Source organism: Paroedura picta, chromosome 1 (assembly GCF_049243985.1).
Source record: "Paroedura picta isolate Pp20150507F chromosome 1, Ppicta_v3.0, whole genome shotgun sequence".
Lineage (NCBI taxonomy): Eukaryota > Metazoa > Chordata > Lepidosauria > Squamata > Gekkonidae > Paroedura > Paroedura picta.
This window is the reverse complement of record NC_135369.1, coordinates 20,603,863-20,618,360: the sequence shown is the minus strand read 5'-3', so window position 1 is coordinate 20,618,360 and position 14,498 is coordinate 20,603,863. Positions and strand designations below refer to the sequence as shown.

At 48.3% G+C, this 14,498-nt stretch overlaps 1 long non-coding RNA gene across 2 annotated transcripts in view; it reads left to right on the top strand.

Annotated features, from left to right (window-relative positions):
* Positions 1-12,347, top strand: part of LOC143831922 (uncharacterized) — a 62,397-nt gene extending 50,050 nt beyond the window's left edge. For both annotated transcript variants that reach the window (XR_013229015.1, XR_013229014.1), the window contains one exon: positions 12,006-12,347. This is a non-coding gene — a long non-coding RNA (uncharacterized LOC143831922). The remainder of the gene's footprint in view (positions 1-12,005) is intronic.
* Positions 12,348-14,498: the final 2,151 nt, after the last annotated feature.

Sequence of the window (14,498 nt, the reverse complement as noted above, 5' to 3'; positions counted from 1 at the left end):
TTTTCTCTGTGTTTGTGGGACTCTTCTCCCATAAGAGTATTTTTTTCTCTTCTGGCAATTGAAAGCCTGTCAAAGGATGACCCGACTGAAAGGTTACTTAGTTGAGTGGAGGGTGAAGGGAAGGGGAGGAACCTGAAAAGAACGGACGAGAGACAGTGCCTGTATTAATGAAGGCCAGCCGAAGCGGCAGCTCCTTTGCCAGAGACCTGCTTAATTCACAGAACTCTTAATTGTTTTAGAGTTGGTTCAGCATTTCCCCCCTCGCTCTGTCTCCCCCTTTCCATTTCCCCCCTCCTCAAAGATGCCATTGTGTGGGGAACAGAGTTGCGGTGATGTGGTGGCGTTGCTATTTGGGCCAAAAAAAATTATAAAAGGCTAAAGAAAGAAAGCTGGGGGAGGGGAGAACCCTCCCCCAACAGGGTGAAGAAGTTTAAGCCAGCTTAGTCCAAATGCCAATTAAAAATGAAGAGGATTAGCATTCGCGATCCAGGGAATAGAGCATCATTGTATTCTGGGGAGTGTGTGGAATGTCTCTCCCTTTTCCACAAATTGGTTGCACCCATGCGATTTGCCATCGATAGTCAACTGGTCTCCCGAGCAGATGGGATGATACTTAAATGGACATGGCGCACAGAAGTCCTTGTGCAGTCATGATCCATCAGTGGTACACTGGCAGTTCCCCTCCTCCCCGAAAAAAAGCCCCCTTTAAACCTTTGTCTTGCTTTGGGGACTTTTTTATATGAATAAGGCAACTGCAATGCCAGACTTGCATGCATTTAAGGTCTCCAAAGAAGGATCCTACATTAAAGATTCCTGAACTTTGTGTAAAAGAGAATAGAATGTGAAATTATTTTTCCCCCAGTTATTTAAATATGCCTGGCAGTTTAGACTTTGGCATGGGCTAATTGAAATGGGAGATACTGATGGCTTATAGGTTGGAAATGGGTAGACAAACCCAACAGGATCTCTTGATGTTTGTTGCTAGGGTAGACCTCAGTTCACTGTTTTTGGCCACAATCCTAAACTGGACTGCTCAGAAGCAAGTCACATGATACTCTATGTGACTGATTGTTTCGAATGCCTTCTTAGGATGGAAAAATTTTCCAACCAGTTACCCCACATGGGGTTTCCAAGGCAAGAGATGAGCTAGAGTTGTCTGCCATTTACTTCCTCTTAAGAGCAGCCCTGATCTCCCTTGGGGGTCTCTCATCCAAAGATGCTTAGCTTAGCTTCCATGTGCTGACAAACTGGGATTACTTTGGCCTATTCACCTATTATGTGTGTAAAGGGCCATCAAGGCCTAGTGAACTAATGGTGACCCCAAAGCTTTCTGAGGCTAGAGACTCACACAGTATTTTCCTGTGACACTGCACACACCCCTATTACCTTTCCCAGTCAGGTCACTGGTTAGGCCCATGTTTTCGACTCTTTCTGCTCACAGTTCTTCAGGGGCCATCCATTGAAAAGTCTTCCCCAGGCCGGCAGCCTGAGATTCTTTAACTTGAAATGACAGTGATTGATTCTGGGACCTTCTACACACTAAACATTGTTTCTGCCACTGAGCAGTGACCCTGAACTGGTTATCTCTGATATAAGAGAGGCGTCCTGGACTTTTGTTTTTGAATGGATTCCTTTTTATTCCAGCTTGGTGTAGCGGTTAGGAGTGCGGACTTCTAATCTTGTGAGCCGGGTTTGATTCCCCACACCTCCTCCACACGCAACCAGCTGGGTGACCTTGGGCTTGCCACAGCACTGATAAAGCTGTTCTGACCGAGCAGTGATATCAGGGCCCTCTCAGCCTCACCCACCTCACAGGGTGTCTGTTGTGGGGAAAGGAAGGGGTAGGCCAATGTAAGCCACTTTCAGACTCCTTTGGATAGAGTAAAGCGGCATATAAGAACCAACTCTTTCTCTTCCTCAGTAATATCAGGGCTCTCTCAGCCTCTCCTACCTCACAGGGTGTCTGTTGTGGGGAGAGGAAAGGGAAGGCGAATGTAAGCCGCTTTGAGACTCCTTCGGGTAGAAAAAAGTGGCATTTAAGAACCAACTCTTCTTCTTCTTCTTCTTCCTCCTCATTTAGCAGCTAAGAGGATAAGGGATGATCTATCACGATCCTTAAAAAATGCAAGATTCAATGTACTTTAAAGCACAACACATGAGACAAGGAAGCCAGTCTTAGGGCCTATGACTGCTCTACATTGGTTTCAAACTGGGGAGACAGTCCCCCCCCCCCAAAAAAAAGTCCTACAATTTCATATCCTAAAGTTGCTAAAAGTAGGGAACAGGAGGATGCAAGAGCATCTCCTTTTTGAAAACGTTCAGGCAACCCATGCCGAAATAGTTGGACCCCTTCCCTGAAGACACTGTAACGGTTCCCTTTCATAGTTGCCGTGTAATTTATGACATGAGCTAATGCCACTGTCTGGGTCCCTCCTGTATTTCTGTCCGGGCTTTTGCCTCTCTTCCCAGACCCCTGCTGCGCCCTCGCTACTGTACGGTTGCTAAGGGCCGTGGTCCATATGCTATCGCTATGCGGGGAGGTGGGGACGGCCCTTCACTAGGCCCATCTGGAGCCTGAGGCCTGCACCCCTACAGACGAGACGGAAAGTAGCCCTGTGACGTACAGAGGGCCTGGGAAGGCGGCTTTTTCAGTCCCCTCAAGTTCATGGCCATTGGAGGCCTTCCCTTCTGTGGCGTGGGAGGGGGGCAGGCGGTTGTTGGTTGTTCTACTCAGGTTTTTGACCCCTCCCCCACTTCCCCCCCAATTTTGTCTGTATCCTTGCTTGCATACTGATCTTCCTAGTCCATTCTCCTCCTGACATGTGCCCAACATAAATAAATTACCCCCACCCCGTGCGTTTTGCGGAACAATCGGCCCCCGAAACTCTATTCATCTCCAGACAGGGCCCATTATTCCCCCCGATTAAAGCCGACAGAATAGTTTGCAAAGGATACTGTTACTCTGTCAAACTGTAAATAAGACGCTAATAATAAAAAAATAAATGGTGTGGTGTGAGCATGGGGGCGGGGGGGGGAGAGGAAAGAGAAGGAAAACAGGAAAGGGACATAAAAAGAGAGAGACTTTTTGTAGGCTGCCAGGGAAACCAAATGAATCCGTAATGGCCAGTGTGTACAAACTGCAGAAGATAATAATAGGAAGCTCGCAAATGGATTCGGGTCTGTTTTCACCAAGGTCTGTTTATTATGAAAGCCCCATTGAGGCCCGGGTCATATAAATGGCAACTCTGGTGGTGGTTAGCCCCCATTGCCGGTCCCTCCCTCTCGCCACCCCTCCGCCCGGGCCTGATCTGCAACAGAAGGTACCTGTCTTCGTAATCCTGCTGGCTGAGGGTTTATTTCTTTATTTAGGCCCGTACTGCCTTTTGGCTAGCGGTATTCTAAAAGGCGAGGGACACCCGTCAAAATTACAAGCGGGTAGATGGAAAAGAAACCCCTGCGGATCAGGATGACAGAGAAAGGGGCTGTTGGGATCCTACAAATGCCGTTTTCAAGGCAACCATCCCTGCCTGTGTTCTGCATTAGAGCCGCCCAGATGGAAATGTTTCTTGGGAGCCCAGATGGGTGTTTAGGAGCCTTCAGTACCATGGATGGATAATAAGATCAAGACTTAGATAAAGCCACACCCAAACACTGACAAAAGTCTTTGGTCTAGCATGGGAATTATAGCTCCTCTCTAGACTACAGAGATCAGTCCCTATGGCACAAATTGATGTTTTGGGGGGTGGGATTCATGGTATTGTACCCCACTGAGGCCCCTGTCCTCTCTCCCCACAACGCCAGCTCCAAATCTCCAGGAGTTTCCCAACCTGGATTTGGCAACCCTGCCTCCAACATCCCCAGCCAGGGGGTAGGGGGTGGGCATCGGACGGGACAGGATGGAACCCTGGCAACCCTGGTCTAGCATCATGTTGAAGAGGATAGCTGTAATCTGAAAGGTTCTTGGTTCAGATCTCTTCAGAGCCAGTTTGGTGTAGTGGTTAGGAGTGCGGACTTCTAATCTAGCGAGCCGGGTTTGATTCCGCGCTCCCCCACATGCAACCAGCTGGGTGACCTTGGGCTCGCCACGGCACTGATAAAACTGTTCTGACCGAGCAGTGATATCAGCGCTCTCTCAGCCTCACCCACCCCACAGGGTGTCTGTTGTGGGGACAGGAATGGGAAGGCGACTGTAAGCCGCTTTGAGCCTCCTTCGGGTAGGGAAAAGCGGCATATAAGAACCAACTCTTCTTCTTCTTCTTCAAGCATAGGAGGCCTTTATGCTGGACATTTTTCTGTCAGTCCCCCTCCTCTTAAATATGGGGTTAATACAGAGCCAGCCTTCCTTACAGTGCTGTGGTATGGATTGCTGTGATAATGTAGGGGAATTCCCTTGGACCTCTAAAAGAGCTACCAAAATGCTGAAGGTCATTATAGGGACCCTCCCTAAATAGTAAAGTTTATTTCACTTCACAATTTCTATCCCACCTTTCTGCCCTTACAAGAGCCGCCAAGACTGCTAACCATATGAAACGGACATAATAAAATTATGCTAAGAAGCCATTTAAAGTCAACCCCACCCCTCAAACATACATAAATAAAGCAACCTTAAAAGAGTTAAAATGCATATAAAAGTCTTCACCCATTGGCAGAAGACGGCAACAGAACGGGGCAGACCGATTCTCCATTGGAAGAGATTTCCTAGAGTTTTGTTGCCATGAACAAGAAGGTCTCTCCTGGATTGCCAAGGGCGTAGACTCAGAAGATAGACTGTTTACGCACTGGAGGTTTCATGCCGGGCTGCAGGCTGGAGTTTTAGCCGTGGCAGGTTACCCCGCCTCTTCCTGCACCCACACGGGGGAGCATTTGGCCCAGTGCACCTCATCCGCCCCCAATTTGTGTTCCTGCATGGGAGCTGGGGCAGTGAAGTTCCCAGTGCATAAACGGTCATAGTGGCACCAGTGAGTTTAATGAGTTTAAACTACATGCGGAAAGGCTAGATATGGGGGGGGGGTGGGATTTCACAGAGTAGTTCAGCAGTGGAATTGAATGCCCAGGGAGGTCTTCACTGGCCATCTTCAAGCAGCAGCTGGACAGATACTTATCCTGGATGCTTTAGACTGATCCTGCATTGAACAGGAGGTTGGGCTAGATGACCTATCTGGCCCCTTCCAGCTATGTTTCTATGATCACCACAATGATCAGGCATATTCATAAGCACAGCTGAATAATATTTCAATCATTTATTTATTTTATTTCCATACCGTCCTTCCAACTCTATTATTCGATGATTCTATATTGTTTAGGGCGGTTAACATATAACATCATGGGGGGGGGGGATACATGGAACGAATCAACATACAACATAGTCATTTCCAACAACAACCATTCAACAGTGGTTCTAAACAACACGAGTTCAGTGATCCAAACAACAACAATATAACAGGAACAGAAACTTGGCTAAGGCCCCTCTGGTCGGACTCGGGCAGATGCCTGGTGGAGGGGCTCCCTTTCGCAGGCCCTGCGGAATTCTGGGAGTTCTGGCAGGACCCCTGATCTCTTCAGGGAGCTCGTTCCACCAGGTGGGGCCAAGACAGAAAAGGCTCTGGCTCTCTTGTTTGGAGCCAGGGATCACCAGCCAGTTGGCGGTAGCGGAGCGCAATGCTGTTTTGGGGGTATAGGCGGAGAGGCGGTCTCTCAGGAACACTGGGCCCAGACCAAAATATTTGTTCAGTCATCTGTTACCCATGGCTGAAGGTTCTTCCCTTGCCTAGATGTGCCCTGTGAAAACAAACAGGTGCGCTGCAGTTAAGCCACATCCTCCTTCCTTCATTCCTTTTCTGGTGTTTTGCCTGGAATCAGGACAGGAGAGGAAGGCCCGCCTTCAGGACAGCTGCAAGGAATGAATTATGGCTGTAGAACATTGCAAAGGCCTCAGTGAACAAATGAGTTTTTGAGAAAGGACTTGGCTCCGGCCAATCAGAGCAGAGAGTTGATTCCCTAACTCAGAGGCCACCACCAAAAAAGCCTGCTTGAAGGGCAGCCAGCAGTCCAATACAAAAGTGTTCCCTGTTGCTTGCAAATCAAGAAGAAGGCACTCACTCCTTCAAGTTCCTGCTCTCAGGTTCACACAGAGACCGGGGGGTGGGAGGCGGTAATCAAGCCATGCCCATTTATTGGCAAAAAGATACCAAGATGGGAGCCACTGGTTTCAGGACAAGGGAGATTGTACAGTATACCATGCTAACAAACAAAATTAAGTAGCAAGGACTCATAAAGGCTAAACCAATACACACAAATATCAGAGGGAGAACAGGAACAGGCTGTTCCACTGTGATGTGTACAATAACCACACCTCATCCTGATCTCAATGAAAAACACGGGGGAAATATTTCATATTTCTGTTTGTGTCCCCCTCTGTATAAATAGCCAGTGTCAGGTTTTTGGGCAGTCGGTTGAATTCTGGGCATCAGCATTACATTTCTAGGCCTTCTTGAGCCTGCAGGCAGCCTCGTAATTCTGACACAGAGAGGTGGGCACGGCCCCAAAATGGCTGCCACCAGAGAGGGAGCCAACCCCAGGATATCACAGAGCAAGATTATATGTAACTCATAACTCTTACATTCCAGGCACTAACTCTGTTTACCAGGATGCCTTTTAATCGGTGCAGTCCATCAGAAGCTCTACTGGGCAGGTAACCCAGGTAGCCCCACCCATCTCCCTAAAGTGCTTGGTGGGCACCAAAAAAGGAATTATCAGATCCCAGTGGGCTCTGCACCCACCACGATGGGGACCTCTGTTATAGGCATTTATTCAATCATGTTGGGTCTTCCGATAACTTTGGGGAACATTTTTGCCATTCAATGGTTGAAAAAACTATCCATGCTTGAGGTCCTGTATCAGGATAACATAGGAGCTGGATCTCCTGGCTCTAACCTTCTGTTGGCGGCACCCTCCCCTGTGCAATGGGTGCTCCTCAATACAAGGGACTCTCTTGTGTTGGAAGAAGGCTTATTCTGCATTGGGAAAGCGCTGCCCATAATAGAACTGCATGTATTTCTGTAGAGAGGACATTGCCCTAAATCTTGACAGGTGGGAAGTAAATAGTTTGCACTCTGGGAGAGTCAAGAGCTGGTGAAACCTGGCCTCTTTCCCCCTCCCCTCCACCAGTAACAAATTTTAGTTATCAGACTAGTATTGTCCACTCAGCCTGGCAGGGCTTCAACAGGAACTCAGGCTGAGGACTTGCATATCATGTTTTGCCTGATCCTTTTAACTGGAGTTGTTATGGATGGAGCCTGGGACCGTCTGCAAGCAAAGCAGAGGCTCTTCACTGATTCCTCTCTGGAAGATCTCCTGATGGCACCTAGGGTTTAGCCACTGTGTGACTCAGAGCAGGGATAGTCAACCTGTGGTCCTCCAGATGTCCATGAACTACAATTCCCATGAGCCTCTGCCAGCATTTGCTGGGGCTCATGGTAATTGTAGTCCATGAACATCTGGAGGACCACAGGTTAACTACTCCTGACTCAGAGCACTGCACTAGATGGGACACTGGCCTGACCCAACATGGCTTCTCTTCTGTTCTGATCCATGGTCTTTCCCCAAGTCTGCCCACTATAGCAGCTGTTTTTCTCCAAGGGAACTGGAGCCAAGAGATCAGTTGTGATTCTGTGAAACTGACAGCCCACAAAGATACCCCCCCTAAACTGGGTGCAGTGTGCCTCTGTGGTCCTAGCACAGAGGTGAATTTGCCCAGTGCCTTGCCAAGGGTCAGCTGGCTGCTAAGAGAATCATGTTTATGATTTCTGTAAAAGAGAAAGCTTTTAACTTCATTGGATCCAGTTATTTCGGGCAGGACTCTTGTTGGTCTATAAGGTGCTGTTGGGCTTATATCTTGTGCTTTAGGCAGAAAAAGAACTCAGACTTCAATGCCTTTATTATAAACATTTGGATTTCTCCTCCATCAAAGGCACAGGGAGAACTGATCCCTTTAATCTGACCACATGCTTTTGCTTTGGGGATCTGAGCTGTTTTGTACCAGCTGCTTCCAACCTCTGCCTTCTGACAAAACCTTGGCAAAGGCCGTTTTCTGGAAGCAGGCATGACCTTTATAATTATGTGCAAATTGCTTTTTTCCCCTTCCTTAAACTTTTAAAAAAAAAATTAAAGCTGGTATAGGACTAGGAAACAGTAGAATAGGGATGCCAGTCTCCAGCTTCGTGTAGGGGTTAGGAGTGCAGACTTCTAATCTGGCGAGGCGGGTTTGATTCCCCGCTCCCCCACATGCAACCAGCTGGGTGACCTTGGGCTCGCCACAGCACTGATAAAGCTGTTCTGACCGAACAGTAATATCAGGGCTCTCTCAGCCTCAGCCACCTCACAGGGTGTATGTTGTGGGGAGAGGAAAGGGAAGGCAAATGTAAACCACTCTTCATCTTATTCCTCTTCCTCCTCCTCCTCCTCCACCACCCTCCCACACATACACAGGTCCAGCGTGACCTGGCAACCTTACAGTGAATGTATCACTCTAGGGGGAAACACAATTCTGTCACTGCCTAGGCATACCTCTGTACGGATTCTCCCCATGAGGTTTTCAAGGCAGGAGAAGGACAGTGGTGGTTTGCCATGACCTCCTACAGTGTAGCAAGTCTGAACTCTCCCATCCAAGTACTCACCAGGGGTGACCTTAGCTTCCAAGGTCAGGCTAGCCTGGGCCATGTAAGTCAGGCCCTACAGGAGGTAGCCCTTCTTATCTAGTTTCTGGCTGCTCCTGGTAAATCACTGTCCCTGTTTTTTACCATTTGTCCTGATCTGGATGGCCCCAACTAGTCTGATCTTGTTGTATCTCAGAAGCTAAGTAGGGTCAGCCCTGGTTACCACTTGCATGGGAGACCCACAGGGAATTCCATGATTGCTATGCAGAGCCAGGCAGTGGCAATCCACCTCTGAACCTCTCTTGCCCTGCAAACCCTACAGCAGGGTTTTCCAGCCATGGTACCAGACAGTCCCGTAAAGGGCCCTCAATGCTTCTTTTTTTCAAAATGGCGGCCGGGGAGAGTCCTTCTGCCCTGTGCCTGCCGTTTCCAGCTCCGAACGAAGAGGAAAGAAAAATATTTTTAATAGAAAAAAAAATTCTACCCTTATTTGGGCAGGTTGTCCCACCCCCTCCCAAAGTGGCCATTTGCACCTTTGCCGACTGAGGCTCTTCTCACTTCCTGGGGGTGTGTGGCCATCTGACATCACTTCCTGTTACTTCGAAGCTTGAAAACTATGTCAGCGGTACCTCTATGGTCAAAAGGTTGCAAAAGGCTGCCCTGTGGGTTCACCATAAGTCAGCTGCAGTTTGGACACTTATTTTTCCGCTTTGAGGATGCACTGTGTGCTGATGCTTGTGGTGGTCGCGCTTCAGAATTCAGTGCCTTCCCCAAGGTCTCTAGAAGTCACATTTCTGAAAGGGCAGCTAGTTCTCAGGTATGTCAATGCCTGAGCATCAACACAAATCAGCATTGCTTTTTTTATTTTGTGGGATTGTTTATATCCCTCCTTTCTGTTTTAAAAATCAGTGCTCAAGGCAGCTTACCTTCTTAGCCATGAAGTGCCTGGACTCCATTGCAGCTGCTGGGCTGTATTTTGAATGGTTAATAACCTACTGCTAATACAGTGGTGCTTTCCTAATATGCCTTTATCTAGAGCTGTCGCTCTTGTGGTTTTTCAGTCAGCTTATGACAGGCTGTTGCTAGCTCCAACCGATAAAATACAACCTTCAGCAACATAGAGTGGCGGTCAGGCAATGAGAATTGAGGAGAGCTGGCTCCTGTTTTAATCTGTGTAAGAGTTAACCTTGGTGTAGTAGTAAAGAGCCGGGTTTGATTCCCTGCTCCTCCACCTGCAGCCAGCTGGGTGACCTTGGGCTATTCACTGTCCTGACAGTGGTGTTCTCACAGAGCAGTCCTGTCAGAGCTGTCTCATCCCCTCCTACCTCACAGGGTGTCTGTTGTGGGAAGAGGAAGGGAAGGCGATTGGAAGGTGCTTTGAGACACCTTCTGGCATTGAAAAGAAGGCTTTAAAAACCAACTCTTCTTCTATACACTTATATTATCCATTGTAGTAGTATGGTTTCCTAAGGGGAAAAACTACAGGTCTCTGCTCCCAAGGAGCTTACGGAGTGAAGTAAACAATGCAGGAAACCAAGGAACACCATAGGCAGAACCCATGAGAACGATGTGACCGGAGGTAGCTGTATGTCCTTGTTTGGTGGCAGAAAGTGGTGTCCAGTGGCAGCTGACAGGGGGAGGGACCATGGCTCAGTGGTAGAGCATCCGCTTGGCACTCAGAAGGTCCCGGGTTCAATCCCTGGGATCTTCAGTTAAAGAGCCTGGCAGCAGATGACATGGTGCCTGGGATGCTGGAGACAATACGGACTACACTCCACACACCTTTACAAGGCAAGCAACAAATAGGGGTGCTTTGCCTCCTTCCACATAGCACCCTTATTGGCTTCCAATCCCAGTGCTAACAAGGGTCAGCTCCCAGCGTCTGAAATTGGGCTAACCTTGGCCTTCCAGTTGAGGGCGTGTGCTTGCTTACAAGGAGGGATTTAGATTAGGAGGACAGGTGGGTGCAGAGGAGGCACAAAGCTGCCTTCTCCCATTGGTCTGTCGAGGTCAGTCTTGTCTCCTCTGGCCAGCAGCGGCTTTCCAGGGTCTCAGGCGGTGGTCTTTTGCCCTGCCTGCTACCTGATGCTTTTAATTGGAGATGCTGGGGATTGAACCTGGGGCCTTCTGCATGCCAAGCAGATGCACTATGGCTGAGCCACAGCTCTTCCCTTTAAAAGAAGAGAGGTAGAGGTGCCCCCCCAACTTGTTCAGGGAGGCTTTCTCATGTATCCAGGGAAGCAAAAGAGAATGAGAAGGACTGCTTAAGAGAGGTGGGTTGGATTCAGGTCCAGGGTGGTGAAACGGTGGCTCTCCAGATAGCTGTGGACTACAATTACCATGAGCCCCTGCCAGCACATGCTGGCAGGGGCTCATGGTAGTTATAGTCAGAACATAAAGCAGATCCCTGCCAGACTGGAGGGCCAAAGATCTTTCTGGTGTTCAAATTCTGGCCAACCAGGATTTTCTTCAGGGAATTTTGCACATGGAGCGGAGAGGTGACAGGTCACCAAGCAGGTCACCAACCATTTGGAGAGCAGTGTCTTGCTAGAGCACTGGGGACAGCAACCACCTGATAAACTCATTATGTGTAATGTCCTGCCAAGTTGGGAGAGAGGAACTGAACAGCAATGCAGGCAAGCAGGGCAAAAGGCATAATTGAGCCTGGGAGGGGAGGGTCACACATGATGGCTCTCTTGCAGTACTTGAAAGGCTGTCATTCAGAGGAGAGGGCAGGGAGCCATTCCTGTGGGCAGCAGAGGACAGGGCTCGCAGTAATGGGTCTAAATTAGGGGAACCTTTTTTCTTAACCATCAGATTGGTTCAACAGTGGAGTGGGCTGCCTAGGGAGGAAATGAGTTCCCCCTCACTGACAGTCTTCAAGCAGCGGCTGGACAGATACTTATCCTGGAGGCTTTAGGTTGATCCTGCATTGAGCAGGGGGCTGGACTAGATGGCCACTATGACCCCTTCCATCTCCAGGATTCTCCGTTCTTTGGGTGGAGCCCACAGATGACACTACTCGAATAAGCCAGAGTTTCTCTCTTGATTAAAGACCCATATTCATTTGCTGCAATGATCAATCACATGAATGCTGGCTTTGAAACAAATATTGCAAGACTGTAAGGCACCTCCAGGTTTGGTTTGGTTTGGCTCACGTGGGCTGCCCCCTTGCAGTTAAGAAGATATCTGTTGGATAAGTGGCTGAATACTTTCCAGGACCGATCTGAGACGCGAAATGGCACTCTAGGCACACGTCAACTGTTGGCAGGATCCCAAACTCCAATGAAAAGATCAGGCCCACATTGTGTGCGTGCTTAAAAGAAGCCCTCTTTTTCTTTTCCTTCTCAGGTGAAAGAGGCAGTCCCGGGAGGAGTCATCCAAGCAACAGCGGTGGATTCTTCAGAGGGTGGCTGCAAGTGACATTTGCTCCTGGACAGCTTGGTGTGCAAATGCAGCAAGTGATGTTTGCCGACACATTACTGACGTCAGCCAATATGCGTGGTTCTTTTTTTAAAAAATTGTGGGACCTCGGATATGATACGATGACTTGGACGATGTAACAACGATCAAGCCGAAAAGACTCGAACAACTTTGCTTTATCTCTTCAGAATGTTGTTTTTTTGGGGGGTGGGGGGAAATTTATGTTTAAAAGTGTGTTATATTATGGTTGAAATAAATGCAATTGAATTAGCTGCGGGCGTCTGTGGTGCTTTTGAGACTGAGGCTAGAGAGGTTTTGAATGGGGCCCGAATCCAGTAGCACCTTTAAGACCAACAAAGATTTATTCAAGATGTGAGCTTTTGAGTGCAAGCACGCCTTGATTAAATCTTTGTTGGTCTTAAAGGTGCTACTGGACTCTGATGTTGTGCTACTTCAGACCAACACGGCGACTCATTTGAATGGAACCTGTATAACATGCGGGTGGCTAAACTGTTCCATGCATATTGTTTTTATTTTGAAAGGCAGTACAATGAGCTACATAGGGCTGTCAGCTCTGGCCCGGGAAATACCTGAAGTGTTACGGGTCGGGGCCTAGATAGGGACCTCAGCAGGGTATAGAGCCATGCAGTGTTGCCTCTAAGTCAACTTTTCTCAGTTTGTTTACCATTGAGAAACCCTGGAAAAATTCTCCAGACTCTGAGAAACTCCAGAAGGCACAATCATATATGGCCATATCACAATAAATGTCGAATAAATTTAAAATATATTCAAAAAATTAAATCTGACCTATTTGGGAAGCAGTCCCAGGGTCATGAAGACACCCCAGAGTTGCTGTAACCTATTCCTGTGAGTGGCTGGAAGCCCCTCTCAGCAGCAGCCTGGAGCTGTACAGGGCCTTGCAGGGCCCACTCCCCCATTTTAAGATTACAGCCATTGTATTCTACTCAGAGTGTGAACTGGTTTGCTGAGCTGGGCGGGGGGGGGGGGGGAGATTGGTAGCATAGAGCTGACCCTCTAAAAAAATCATAATCTCAAGGGGAACTGATCTGTCTTCTGGGGAACGGTTGAAATTCCCAGAAATCTCCTGCCACTACCTGGAGGTTGGCAAGCTTTTAACATATGGATAAAGGTAAAGGTATCCCCTGTGCAAGCACCGAGTCATGTCTGACCCTTGGGGTGACACCCTTTAGCGTTTTCATGGGAGACTCAATACGGGGTGGTTTGCCAGTGCCTTCCCCAGGGTACTCATTTTACCCACCTTGGAAGGATGGAAGGCTGAGTCGACCTTGAGCTGGCTGCTTGGACTGAACTCCCAGCTTCATAGGCAGAGCTTCAGACAGCATGTCGGCTGCCTTACCACCCTGCGCCACAAGAGGCTCTGTAACATATGGATAGGTAGATATAAATGCTTGGTGCTGATCGACTTATTCACTCTGTCACAGTAGGCCAGTGTATTGCAGAAGCTAGAGCAGCCTTTATCAACTATTTTGACTTTTGAGAAACCCCTGAAGTATTCTTCAGGCTTCAAGATACCCCAGAAGTGGTACGATCATGCAGAATGTGGTTGGGAAGCATAACTGTGGACACACCCACCTGGGGCCCCTCCCCACCCACTTGAGGCCCACAAGTGGCCATTGGGGGGGGGCGTCAACATATATGGCCCTTTCACCCGATAAATGTTTATCAAATGTAAAAAATACATTAAAATAATTAACTCCTACCCATTTGAGAAACCCTTCCAGGGCCACCAAGAAACCCCAATGTTTCACAAAACAAAACCCTGGCTGAGGAAGCCTGGGCTAGAGCGTTATAGACTGGAGTCTGCAGGATCCGAGTTCAAATCCTCACACTGACAAAGCCGCCTGTTTTTAGTCTGACCCACTGGAAGGGATTGTGGGAAGGATAAAATGAGATTTGGGAGCATGGCATGTATGCTACCCTGACACCCTTGAAGTAAGGACAAGGTAAAACAGTAGTAGATTTGAGTCCTTCTCTAGGATCACTGGGTTGCTGTAAGTCAGAAGCTATCAGATTGCACATAACACACAAACACGGCACATTCATGTGTATCCGCCTTTTAACTGAGGATAGCCCAATGTGGTTGACTCCCACAGAAGATAAGTAAGCTCCAATTTGGTATACTTTGTTTCAAAGGTGCCCCACTTCCTAGACAGAGAGAGAGAATCTTGGATATATCTCTTCCTTGCAATCAGGGCTAGGATGTATACTCCAGGTATAGCTGAAATCTGGTTCTACACATAGGCTCAAGAGATGATGTTGCCTACCCAGGATACAAATCAGTACTTCCTTGCAGAGCAGGTCAAAGCATGAAGAAGACAGGCAGCTGGGCTAGGGAGGTTTCTGTTAATCCCTTCACATACATGGCTTGGCCTCAGAGGG